Source organism: Protopterus annectens, chromosome 1.part2 (assembly GCF_019279795.1).
Source record: "Protopterus annectens isolate FY-2018-M chromosome 1.part2, PAN1.0, whole genome shotgun sequence".
Taxonomy (NCBI): Eukaryota; Metazoa; Chordata; order Ceratodontiformes; family Protopteridae; genus Protopterus; species Protopterus annectens.
In genome coordinates, this window is record NC_056727.1 from 859,840,646 (window position 1) to 859,853,560 (window position 12,915).

The window sequence follows — 12,915 nt, forward strand, 5'->3', positions numbered from 1 at the left end:
TGGCATGTATTTATATTCCAACAAAAACTGCTACTATGGAGATTAAGATTTTGGGAAAAATAATCAGCTTTCAGCAGGAAATATTTATTGGTTGGAACTGGAATATGATTTGCAATAGTGAGGATGTATCAGGGGGATCTAGAAGGGGTAATATGACAAAAAGTGTACATTTCTGAAGTAATTTATGAACATGTTTGGTATGGAAGGTATGAATTCAGTAGTAGGAAATTGGGCAGAGTTTAAATATTATTCTCCAAGGCACATTAACTGGGCTAGACTAGACAGAAATTATATTTCACAGGAACATGTGCATTTAATTGAACGCTTTGACACATATCTAGTAACTGTTTCTGATCATGCACCAATAAAAACTAAGATAAAAATCCATGGTATTGAAGTAAAAATAAGACACTGGTACTTCTCCCCACCTGTTAAAAAGAGAGGAATTTAAGGAATGGGTAGTGGAAATTATTTGAAAATTATTAGGGAAGATTGAGATATCTTTAGAATTTATAGTTAGTGATTGGGATAAAACGGAAATGGAGTTTAAAAAGAGACAATTTAAGGGAAAGAGATATGGTTAAGAAGTAATGGAAATTACTTAAAGGGGCTGACAAAGGTTAAAGTACTGTAGAATAAGGAGAATTTCACAGAAAAAGAGGAGTGGCAAATGGGCAGTACTAAAGAGAAAATAAGGGAGTATCCAGATAATATGCATGAGTTTAGAAAGACTGCAGTTAAGCAATTATTTCTGTTAACAACTCAAGAGCACAAAAAACTTTTAGCACAATGACATAGGCAACAGAAAATTGAAAGGGTTGTCACCAAACACAGGGAATCTGTAACAAGAAAAATAACCAGAGATCCTGCAGAGGTTTTAGAAATATTCCAGAAATTTTAGGAAAATGTGTATAAAGCAGAGAAATGTGGAAATCAAGAAAGAGTACAAATAGAAATATTTATGTAAGACTTAATTATGACTAGGTTAGAGGTAGACAAGGCTCAATAACTAACAGTTAAGATAGGAGGCAATGAGATAAAACCAGTGATATATAATCAATATTCAGAAAAGCCTCCAGGAACAGATGGTATTCCTGTGGAAGTTTGGAAATTAGGAGGGTAGAAAGTGATAAAGATCTGGAAAAATGTTAACAGTAGTTTAAAAGGAGAGAAAACACCAACATCCTGAAAGAAAGCTATGGTAGTTGTGTTACCTAAAGATGGAAAAGACCCTTTAGAACCAGCTTCATGCAGACACATTTCAATTTTAAACCACAATTATGATGTGCTTATGTCTTTACTAGCTAAAAGAATGGCAACAATGTTGCCACAATTGATAGTTATGGATCAGTGTGGTTTGTGAAGGGGAGGCAAATATTTGATAACATTAATAGAACAATGATGATTCAAAGGGAAGAAGATTGTAGGAAAATATCTCTGTTTTTGGTGGGTCTTGATGCAAAGAAAACATTTGACAGAGTAAGCTGGGATTTTATAAGCTGGGCACTAGAAGCATTTGCATTCCTTGATTCAATATTAAGGTTAATTATAAGGCTATATGAAGGATCAGAGGGAAGAATTATAGTGGGAGGGTTCCACTCAGATAAGCTGTGTTTAAACAGAGAAAGCAGGCAGTGGTGTCCTCTTTCCCTTTGTTATTTGTTTATATTTAGAGCTATTGGCAAAGAAAATAAGGGGCTCTGAAACATAAGGATATAATTGGTATGGTAATCAAGAAAAGTTGGCTTTGTTTTCAGATGATATTATTTTATACCTGTTAAATCCAGAAATGGACATCTCAGTGTTGTGGAACATTTTGAGACATTTTCAATTCTTTTTGGGATATAAAATTAATGAAGATAAAACAAAGCCTAAAGCCGTAAAATATGTACTCACACACAAATTGGTTCAGCAATACCCATATTTATGGAGACATGATAAGATGTAGAATTTAGAAATATGGATTAAAAAGGCTTCTGCTATGGCAGCTGAGGATATGTGGGAAGAGACTAAACAAAAGACAATACAAAAACTGGAAAACTGGAAACTCTTATTTATGGATACATATAGTAAGATTCAAGCAATGAAAATGTTTTTAGTCCCTTTTGTTTTGTATATGGGTCAGAACTAAAAAACACCAACAGACAGCAAACACGGCTGGGCAGATATCATAAAACCACAATTTGTAAAAGAAAGAATAGTAAGTGATTTCACTTTGACAACCAATGCTTCATCAGACAATTAAAAAACATCATGCAACAAAAAGTATTTAAAATACAATAGACCAATCAAACACTGTTTCACATACACGTCACAGAAAAGATCATAAATTTTATAAACTATTGCAACAAGTTCTTATACTAAAATATAAATGCATTATCTAACAAGCCACATCTCCAAACAATATGTTCTTGAACCTGTTGAAAGCTAAGTCCATCTAGTGAATTAATGAAGCAGAAGCAATCAACAATAAATAAAAACATAATAAGCATACTTAAATGCATAAAACTGCAGTTTATAATCGTTCTTAAAATCAAAGTTAAATTTTAAAAGCTGAGTATAACATTCAAATTAAAATATAACATTCAAGTTACTAGGATAAAAATAAAAATATCAAAAGCTTGCTTAATAAGCAACATACTGTGAATATGAGAGACCAAGGAAAAATCTTGAGTGATCAATATATGAAGACATCTCAGCATGTACATTATGTTTGCTTGGTCTCTCATATTCAGGTATGAGACTATGTTATATTCAGGTTATCAGAGAGACCATCACATGATTTTTAATGTAGTCATTGGATTGGATTAACCCGTGGAGGAAGTTTGAGCAAATCTGAACATGGAGAAGTCTCAGAATGTCAAATATGTTTGGCTTGGATCTTTTAGCTTACCATATATCTATTTGGTTAGGAAGCTTTTTAAATTTAACTTTGACTTTAAGAATGAAACACATAAAACTGCAGTTTGTAATAAGTATGTGTATTATGTTTTTATTTATTGTTGATTGTGTCTGCTTCGCTAATTCACTAGATGGACTTAGCTTCCAACAGGTTCAAGAACATATTGTTCGGAGCTGTAGCTTGTTAATAATGCATTCATATTTCAATATAAGAACTTGTTGCTATAGTTTATAATATTTATGTTTTTTCTGTGATGTGTATGTGAAACAGCATTTGATTGGCCTATTGTATTTTATATACTTTTTGTTGAATGATATTTTTCAATTGTCTGATGAAGCGCTGACTATCAACTTGAAAGCGCTTCCTATCTTTTCTTTTACAATAAAAGTGTGTTTTTATTACATCTGCCCAGCCATGTTTCCTGCCTCTTGGTGGTTTTTGGTTCTGATTTCATTCCATACTATTGAGACAGCTTAATTCTCATGGCACTTGGTTTTATCTGTACATTGTATATGAGTCAGCCATACTTTTATCAACCCAAGGAGAAGCTGTGGACCATAATTAATAAATAATTGAAGGAATTTGTCTGGGAGGAAAAAAGGGAATAAGTTAAGGGGGATAAGTTGATCCTTGCAACAGAACAAGGTGGTTTAGGTTTACATGATTTGAGGGGATATTTTAACGCTATTCAGTTACGGCTTATATACATTACACAAGAAGAGGGCTATAATTTAAAGTGGAAACGGATAATGATGAACCAATTGGAAGTTCAGGAAATAGAGAGAAAGAGTAGGATTTTGGATACAGATCCTTAAGGAGAATAATGACTACTACACAGAATATTATATTCATTAAGTAGCAGAAAGTATTCTAAGAACAAAGCCAATACAAGAATGGAGAAAGGAGATTTTGCCAAAAGGGATGACTGCAAATAGGGGTACAGAAAATAGGCGAGAGCGGGGTTGGAGTTTACTGGAGCAAGCTGGCAAGGAACCAAGATATTGGGAGTAAATAGCTTAAGCAGAAAACATAATAGGGTGGGTGAGGCCAAGAAGACATTTGGATCACAGGCTAAAGACTGTCCTACTTACCAGGGCTTGATCTCGGAGAGTACAGGCAAAGGGAAAAGGATAGGGCAAGTTTAAGTGAAAGACCTGCTCTGGTAGAGTTTTTAGCTGAATCTAGAATAGAAGCAGCTTTTAAAAGGAATAATTAGTAGGGCATACAAAATATTGTATGGCAACTATAAGAACCAATCAGAATATTTTAGAAAACTTGGAAAGATAGACTGGGAAGGAAATTTACAAGAAAACAATGGGAAGACATATGTATGGCTCCCAAGTATGCAACCAAGTCCAGAAAGTTTAGGATTTTTGCTTGGAAGTGTCTGCATACATATTTTTATATTCCAAGCAGACTTCAAAGAATTTTTCCTTGGGTAGATAGCAAATGTTGGAGGTGTGATGGGGAAGAAACAGGTAACTGGAAACATATGTTTTGGGAGTGTAACGAGTTGTCATATTTAAAAAATTTCTTCTTCAGAAATATTAGGTGAAAAAATGGCTGTAAGTAAGAAAATTATTCTTTTGAACTAGGATACAGAATATGAATTACCTAGACATAGTAAGGCCTTTATAAGTTTAAATCTGTTAACTGCCAAAACAGGCAATTATTAGAATATGGAAATGAAAGTCCACACCAACTGTATTTGAGGTACTGAATATTATAAAATAGATAACAGATCTGGAAGATGGAACTTTAGAAAAGGGAAGGAGCAAATTACATAGAAGTAAATGGAAATTGTGGGAACAGTACATGCATAATAATGTCCAGGAGGAGGAGGAGGAGTGAGGTTTAAGAGAAGGCAATAATTCAGCAATTTTTTGTAATGTTGGACTTCTGATAGCAGCAAAGAAAATATATGTGATGTACATTGTATTTAAATGGAAAATGTTAATTAAAATGATTTGTTTTCTTTTCTGTTAATTTATTTTTGCTGTGTCTTAAGTGATAAGTTAGTTGGAGATAAAGCATTTCCATGTTTCATATGGCAGAATGCATTGCAATTATATAACTATATGGAACATATGAATTCAAAAAATAAAAATAAAAATAATTCCAGATTAAGGTTTATCAAAGGATACAAAAACTGGCCACCCCTGCAGACATATTTAGTTCCATTCACATACCAATTGAGCTGTCTATGGACCTCCATGGAATAGAGAAGATACCAGAGAAAAAAAAATACAAGTAAATTCTGCAACATCAACAGAATGGTTTGGTGGGACAGGTATATCTTGCAGAAGATACTGCTGCTCTGGAACAGACTCCCCATCCACATAAAACAAATTTCATCCCTGTCCATATTCAGGGGCAACTTGGATGTATCAGCCCATGTACTACTAACAAAGAGAAGCAGCTCCTAACTGCATTATCCCATGCATGGGTCCCCTTAAAGTATCTATGGTATGATCCCAGTTATTCTCATTACAGGTAATATATAATTATCCACCATGGAATTGGTATGGCTAATCTCTAACCACATGGGATTGGTTAATTCAAGAACAAAAAGAGAAATTGGCTAGTCTTAAAAATAGAAGTTATGTTCTTACCATAACGTTCCATGTTAGTTGTCTTCTTCTCGCCTTCTTCTTGCTGGATGGGTTCGGAGCCGACCTCGGCTCCGACTCGGCCACTCTAAAAGCTCGAGAGTTGGTTCCACCGGCTCGAGGCTCCCCTTATATCCCACAATGCTAGGCGAGAGTTACCTCAGATCTCGTTTGTAAGCTAACCCAGCTTATATCAATAACAGTATAACTGTAAATAGAATCCACCTCTAACAGCAGGAAGAAAAGGGTGACCTACATCCTGAAATAAGAAATATGCACAATAGCATATGACTAAGAAAGAGGTGGTAGAAAGAGAGGTCACGATCACAACTCCTCTAGGTCTGTCCAGGCCAGGGGAAGGAGGGTGGGACGAAGAAGGCGAGAAGAAGACAACTAACATGGAACGTTATGGTAAGAACATAACTTCTATATGTTAAGTTGTCTATCTCGCCTTCATTCTTGCTGGATGGGACCGCCCCTAGCACCTTGTCCTGGGTGGCCTAACGGAACAGACTCCTGAGAACAGTGGAACCAAAATTAGCTCTATGCCTAGAAGCTAAATCCAACTTATAATGGGAAATAAAAGTGTGAGGAGTAGCCCAAGTAGCCGCTGCACAAATGGTGTCAATAGGCAGTCTGTCTTGGAAGGCTAAAGAAGTAGCCAAAGCTCTGGTGGAATGGGCTTTAGGTTTATTAGGCAGTTTTGGTGTCTAATCTCATAAACAAGGGTAATCAGAGACGTTAGCCATCTGGATAATGATACCTTTGAAACTGGAAGTCCTTTTCTGCTTTCCGCATAGGAGACAAACAGCTGATCAGATTTTCTGAATTGTTTCGTCCTGTCCAAGTAGTACCTTAATTGACGATGAACATCCAGGCAGTGTAATTTTGTTCAGACCTATTTGAATACTCTGGGAAAAGACAGGGAGGTCAATGCTTTGGTTTAGATTTGATGTTGAAACCACCTTAGGCAAAAGGACGGGTTAGTTCGTAAGGAAACTCTGTCCTTATGGAACAAAAGATAAGGAGAACGACAACTGAGTGCTTGAAGTTCTGAAATTCTTCTAGCTGATGTGATAGCCACCAGAAAGAGAGTTTTCCATGATAATAATTTCAAGGAACATGAAGCTGCAGGTTCGAAAGGGGAAAGAATCAAAGAAGCAAGAACTAAATTTAGGTCCCAAGGAGAAGGAGGATTTCTTATAGGAGGTCTGAGAAGAAAAACTCCTTTCAAAAAGGCTTTGCAAAGTTTGTGGGACATTAGGGCAGATTCAGAAATGCCCACATGAAAATTAGAAATAGCTGCCAATTGAACCTTAAGAGTAGATGGAGATGAACCTGCATGGAAGAGTTCAGCTAGAAAATCAAGGACTAGTTGGATGGAAGCGGTGAAAGGATCTATGTCCTTTCCTTGTGCCCAATATGAGAAGCGATTCCACTTACTCAAATAAATCTTCGAGTGGAAGATTTATGGGAAGCTATCAATATATCTCTAACCGAGTGAGATAATTGAGGAAGCCTGGCTACGGTTGGAACTGGAGGAACCAAGCAGTGAGGTTCAGAGAGGGAGGGAGCGATGAAACTGACCCGACTGGTGGGTCAAAAGATCTGGAACTAGGTCCAGATGCCATGGTCGCTCCAAGAGAAAACGATGTAGAAAGGGGAACCACACTTGTCGAGGCCAGTAAGGAGCAATGAGGATCAATGAGGCCTTCTGAGCGATAGCTTTCTGTATTACTTGAGAGATCAGAGGGAAAGGAGGAAATGCATACAGAAGTCCCCGGGGCCAAACTTGGACTAGAGCGCCTCTGCTGGGTTGGCCTGGTAAAGGGAATAGAGTGAAGTATTCTCTGCACTTGCTGTTTTGGGGAGTAGCAAAAAGATCGCAGCAAGGCTGACCCCACTTGAGAAATATCTCTCTCACTACAGAGTCTTTCAGAGACCACTCGTGAGGCATGAGTATAGCTCTGCTCAACTTGTCCGCAATGTGATTGGACTTCCGGGATGTGCGTTGCTATCAGAAAACGCTGAGAAGAAATCGCCCATTGCCACAGTCTGAGTGCTTCTCGACACAGGGGTATGATCTGGTTCCGCCTTGTTTGTTGATGTACCACACTACAGACATATTGTCTGTCTGGATTGCAATCGCTCCCAAGGGAAGAGAGTCTTGAAGGGCTTGCAACGCTAAAAGCACTGCTCTCATCTCCAGAACATTTATGTGCAAGTGGCATTCGTTTGGTTGCCATGTGCCCTGGACTGTCCTGCCCTGATAATGCCCCCCCCACCCGATCAGGGAGGCATCCGTTGTCAGAGTAGCAACCGGAGGAGGTGGAACAAATGGTCTTCCCGACAGGAGCTGGGGAAGACATCCACCACATGAGATGCTTTTGCACGCTTGCGTGATCATAATGGTGTGAGACATTGGAAGTTCCTGGTATGACCATTGAGAAAAAGCATCCACTGAAGGATCCACATGTGGTATCTGGCCAATGGGAGGAGAGGTATGGCCGCTGCCATGATTCCCAACACCTTTAGAACTAACCTGGCTTTGGCTCTGTTGTTGTTGAGAAGAAGTGACACCAATTTGTGAATGTCTGATATCCTTTGGTTCGTTAGCGTTGCAGACATGTTTATAGTATCTAAATTTGCCTATGTAGGTAATAGTACGACAAGGTGACAAAACAGACTTTTCGCAATTTATTGAAATACCCAGTTTTTGACAAACGCGAAAAGTATAATCTCTGGCCATCAGAAGGAGATGTTTGGTGGGAGCTGTGAGAAGCCAGTCGTCCAAATATGGAAACACCTGGAATCCTTGTCGTCTCAGGTGAGAAGCTACCACTGCCATGCATTTGGTAAACACCCGGGGGGCAGTGGTGAGACCAAAGGGCAGGGCCCTGAATTGAAAATGACTGGTTCCCAGCCTGAAGCGGAGGAATCTTCTGGAGCGCCTGTTCATTTTATGTGATAGTACGCATCCTGAAGGTCTATAGAGCACATCCAGTTTCCTTTTCCCAATAGGGGAAGAATGGATTGCAGCGTGACCATCCGAAATCTTGTTTTCTTGACTGATCTGTTCAAGATACTGAGATCCAAAATTGGTCTCCAGTCCCCTGTTTTCTTTGGAACTAAAAAGAACCTTGAGTAGATTCCGGATCCTTGTTGGTCTGCTGACACTGGCTGAATTGCTCTTTTGCAAGCAGTTTTGAAATTTCCAAAGCTGCTATATCCCTTTGAGTGGGTGGAACATCTGGAAGGGAGTTTTTTGACTGATTTGGAAAACGAAGAAAGGGGATAGAATAGCCTTCGGAAATGATGGACTGTACCCATTTGTCTTGAGTCAGGGATAGCCAGGCTTCTGGGTACAGTGACAATCTTCCCCCGACTGCCTCCGAAGATGGGCAGTCGGGCAACACCTCAGGGATGCTGAAAGGGCTTGTCAGGAAAGGCTTCCCGATTGCCCTGGTTCTGCGGACACCCCCTGCCCCTAGGGCGACGTCTACCATTGTTATTCCCAACTCTGCCTCTGGTAGGAAAACGACTCTGTGCGTCAGGCGAAGTCCCTTGAGATTGTTTACGGAACCACATCTTTCCACCCTTCTGGCCTTTGGGGTAAGGCCTAGAAGGAGTCGAAAAACGGACTCCGATGGCAGAAAGGGTCTTGCCATCAGTCTCGCACCTAGTCAGGGTTTCTTTCACTTGAGGACCAAAAAGAGATGATCCATCAAAAGGGGAGTTCGTGAAAGATGTCTTGAAAGGTTCCGCAAAGTTGCATAGCCGCATCCAGGCGTGCCTACGTAAGGCTACCCCTGTTCCTGCGGCTCTGCTCGCTCCATCGGCCGCATAAGAGAGGAGGCGCATGGAGGAGTTGGAAATGGAATTAAGGATAGCCAGCTGCGTGTTCATTTTCTCTTGGAAACCCGCAGCTGTAGGGTCCTTCAACATTTCACTCGCTTCCTTGATCAAGTCCCTTTGAAGACGAGTGAAATGGCACAGGTAATTCAGCGAACGCATGGTAAATGTCGCTGAGGAGAACATCCGCTTCCTGCACCTATCCATGGACCTAGATTCCTTGTTAGGTGGATGGACAGGCACTGAAGGATCAGCCAGTTCCTTCTTTGTGGCGGCAGCTACCACCATAGCATCCACAGAAACTCCTTTTGATAAAAATTGCTTGTCTGATGGAGCTGTGATGAATTTGGAGGGTCTCCTGGGAGTGGGGTCCACTGAATCAGGAGCCATCCATGCCTTCTTAGCAACCACCTGCATGAGGGGGTCGAAGGGGGGGGACACCCAGGAGGTGGAAGGATGAGAGCCAAACGCCTCAAGATACACAGATTCGTCCTCCGAAGGGTTGAGGGCTGGCCAATTTCCCCTCTGTTTAAGGATCTCCAGAATGTCTGCAAATGAGACATCTTCAGAAGGGGAACGGGGGGAACCCTCAGAATCATCCAGATCTGTGTCCGACGTGATAGGCTCAGGTGAGTCAATGTGCTTCCTCTTGCACTTCCTCTTCCGAGGGGGCTCTTCTGCCAAATCAGGAGAGGCCTCGGAAGAGGATGAAATCCCCAAAGGGGGCTCCTGAGGAGCTGGCTCTCTGCGGTCCGGGATGAGGGAGTGAGTCGACTTACCCTGAGGCAGCATAGAGGGAGGGGCTGACGGAGCCGACTGTGGAGTAGAGCCAGGCTCTAACACACTCCGCATGACCTCGAATGCACCCCTGTCAGGCAGAGCCAGAGGTCCCCGCCCGAGGAGCTAAGGACCCGCCTCGGCACCGACAGTGATGGCTCCGAGGCCGATGTCGGAGCCGAACTCACCAGCGCCGAAGCACCGAGAGGGAGAGGGGGTCGGACAAGGGTCCGATGCCACTCACCCCCTCGGAGCCGACGAGGGAGGTCCGGCGCCGAGATTCCTCCACGGAAGAAAACGGAGCCGACGACGGAGCCGAAGACAATTGTCTCGGCTCGGCGACCACAGTCTCGGTTCCGACGACCCGGCTCCGAACTCAAAAGAGTCGAAGGAGGAAAGAGTTGATGGACAGGGGCAGGCACCGACTGATGAGTCGGGCTCTGAAGCATCTGGGCTAGTGCCTCGGACTTAAGTAGTCGACTCACCACCCTCTGAAGGTCATGATCGGAAAGCCTCGATGACCTAGAGGAATGAGACCTTTGGCTCCGTTCAGACAGCAGGGGAGATCCTGGAGCCGAATGAACGGAGCCAAGAGAAGGTGACCTAGACCTCTTTCTGGTTGTCGGCTCAAGATCTTGTCGGAGCCGACACGGGTACTCGATAACCCCGCCTCCGCCGGGACCCGAGGAAGCCACAGAAACTGTGGACTGAGTCTTATCGGCTCCAGCCGGAGCCGATAAAGGCAAAGGTTGAACAACCTGAGGTCTCGGCTCAGAAGCCGGAGCCAAAGACCTCGATGCCTTAGAGGGCTTCCTGTTGAAACTGACAGGGAATCCTCTGGTTTTAACAAGCCTCTCAGAATCAACTTGTTTTTTCTCCTGCAGGACCCTGGGGCTGAAGCCATGGCACACAGCACAGGAGTCCTGCAGGTGCAAAGGCCCCAGACAATAGACACAAGAAGTGTGAGCGTCTGTCAGAGACATTTTCTGACAGCACGCATCACACTTCTTGAATCCAGAGACCTTTGCTTCCTTTGACATTTTCCTAACTGACAGGTGTACACTAACACACACCCAAACACACAGTTATACCCTGTCAGAAAAATTATTAATACTAAAAATAATAACAATTTTAGTAAAATACTAATAATTAAGCACGAACAAGGTAAAGTAAGTACGCAAGCACACCGTAGGGAACGGAGGGCCAAAGGCCAAGGGAAGAACCAACGGTTCTTTTAATAAGAAAACGGGAAAAAAGGGTCGGGATAAAGATCTATATCCTACACTAATTTAGGAAGAATTAAAGTTAAAAGGGGAAAAAAAGAGTAACTTTTTGTATAAAAAGCTAACACTCACCAGGAACCGGTAGAAGCAACCAACCTCGAAGCTGTAGCGGCAAACGAGATCTGAGGTAACTCTCGCCTAGCATTGTGGGATATAAGGGGAGCCTCGAGCCGGTGGAACCAACTCTCGAGCTTTTAGAGTGGCCGAGTCGGAGCCGAGGTCGGCTCCGAACCCATCCAGCAAGAATGAAGGCGAGATAGACAACTTAACATCAGGCCACAATTGTAACTAGCATAGTACTTACTTATGAACCTATAGGTTAATATATTGATTCAAGCTGAACTCATTAGCAACTTCTGTCATAAAGACAGTATGATAGCTTTGTTGTGAACACCTCCCTTTATTTATGAAAAAAAAAACAGAAAAACAATGGAACTTGACTTCAGTAATTTATTACCATGGTTAAGTTTACTTGTTTTAATAACTCAGATTTCTTATGAACAACAAAATAAAACTAGGGAATTGGACCTGAGTGTGGCTGAATTAAAAAAAATGAAAAGTGTAAGCTTATGGTTTGCTGTCATATTCATAGCTTTTTTATGGAAAATAGGAATGTGTTCTCACCCCCCCCCCCCATTTTCTGCTGCATCAGGCAATGGCCATGTTGTCTGACTGAACAGATATGTAAATATAACAGCCTGAGGTAAGAAGTCTTGAAAAACAAACAATGTAAATACAACAGCTCTTATTTCCAGTACATTTATGTGAAGGTCAGACTCCTGATACAACTAGCCACACAGAATTGCCTGCCTGTTGCAGTGTCCCCCTCTCACCTCCTACCCAAAGTAGACATGTCCATGGTGAATGATGACTGAGGAGTCTGTAATTGGAATAGACATCCAAACTGAAGATAAGTAGGATCCAAACACTACTGCACTGATATAAAACAAATATTACTGGTCTAGAACCACAACAATATTGTTTGGTCAAAGGGAGATCATGTCTTTTTAATTTAATAAACTTCTCCTTAAAAGTCACTGAAGCTGCAGACAGAGGCCATGCAGTTCACAAAGCATGCCTGATTTGGTCAAGTTCATTGACATTATCCCCCTCACTGGAATTGTAAATAAACTTAAAGGCTTAAATGTAGGTCCTTAGGTTGTAGGATGGACAGCAAACTGGCTGACAGACAGAGAACTCAGGTAGTTAAAGCAGCGAGTGCCACATCAGAAAACAAAAAAAACATGATTAGTGGTATTTCTTAAAGCTCAGGAGTAGGACCCACCAAACAACCAGTTCAGACATACTGCAAAATAAGAACAAAGTAAATGGTGCAGCTCGCCAACACAAACACAAAAATAATAAATAATACTGTGGTACCACAGAGTAACCATACAATTTCCTTTAATTTAAACAACCATTGAGCACTTTCATCCTCCACCACTGGGGACTTCATCCGAATGTAATAAAAGTTCAGTGTAAAAGCTTTTTA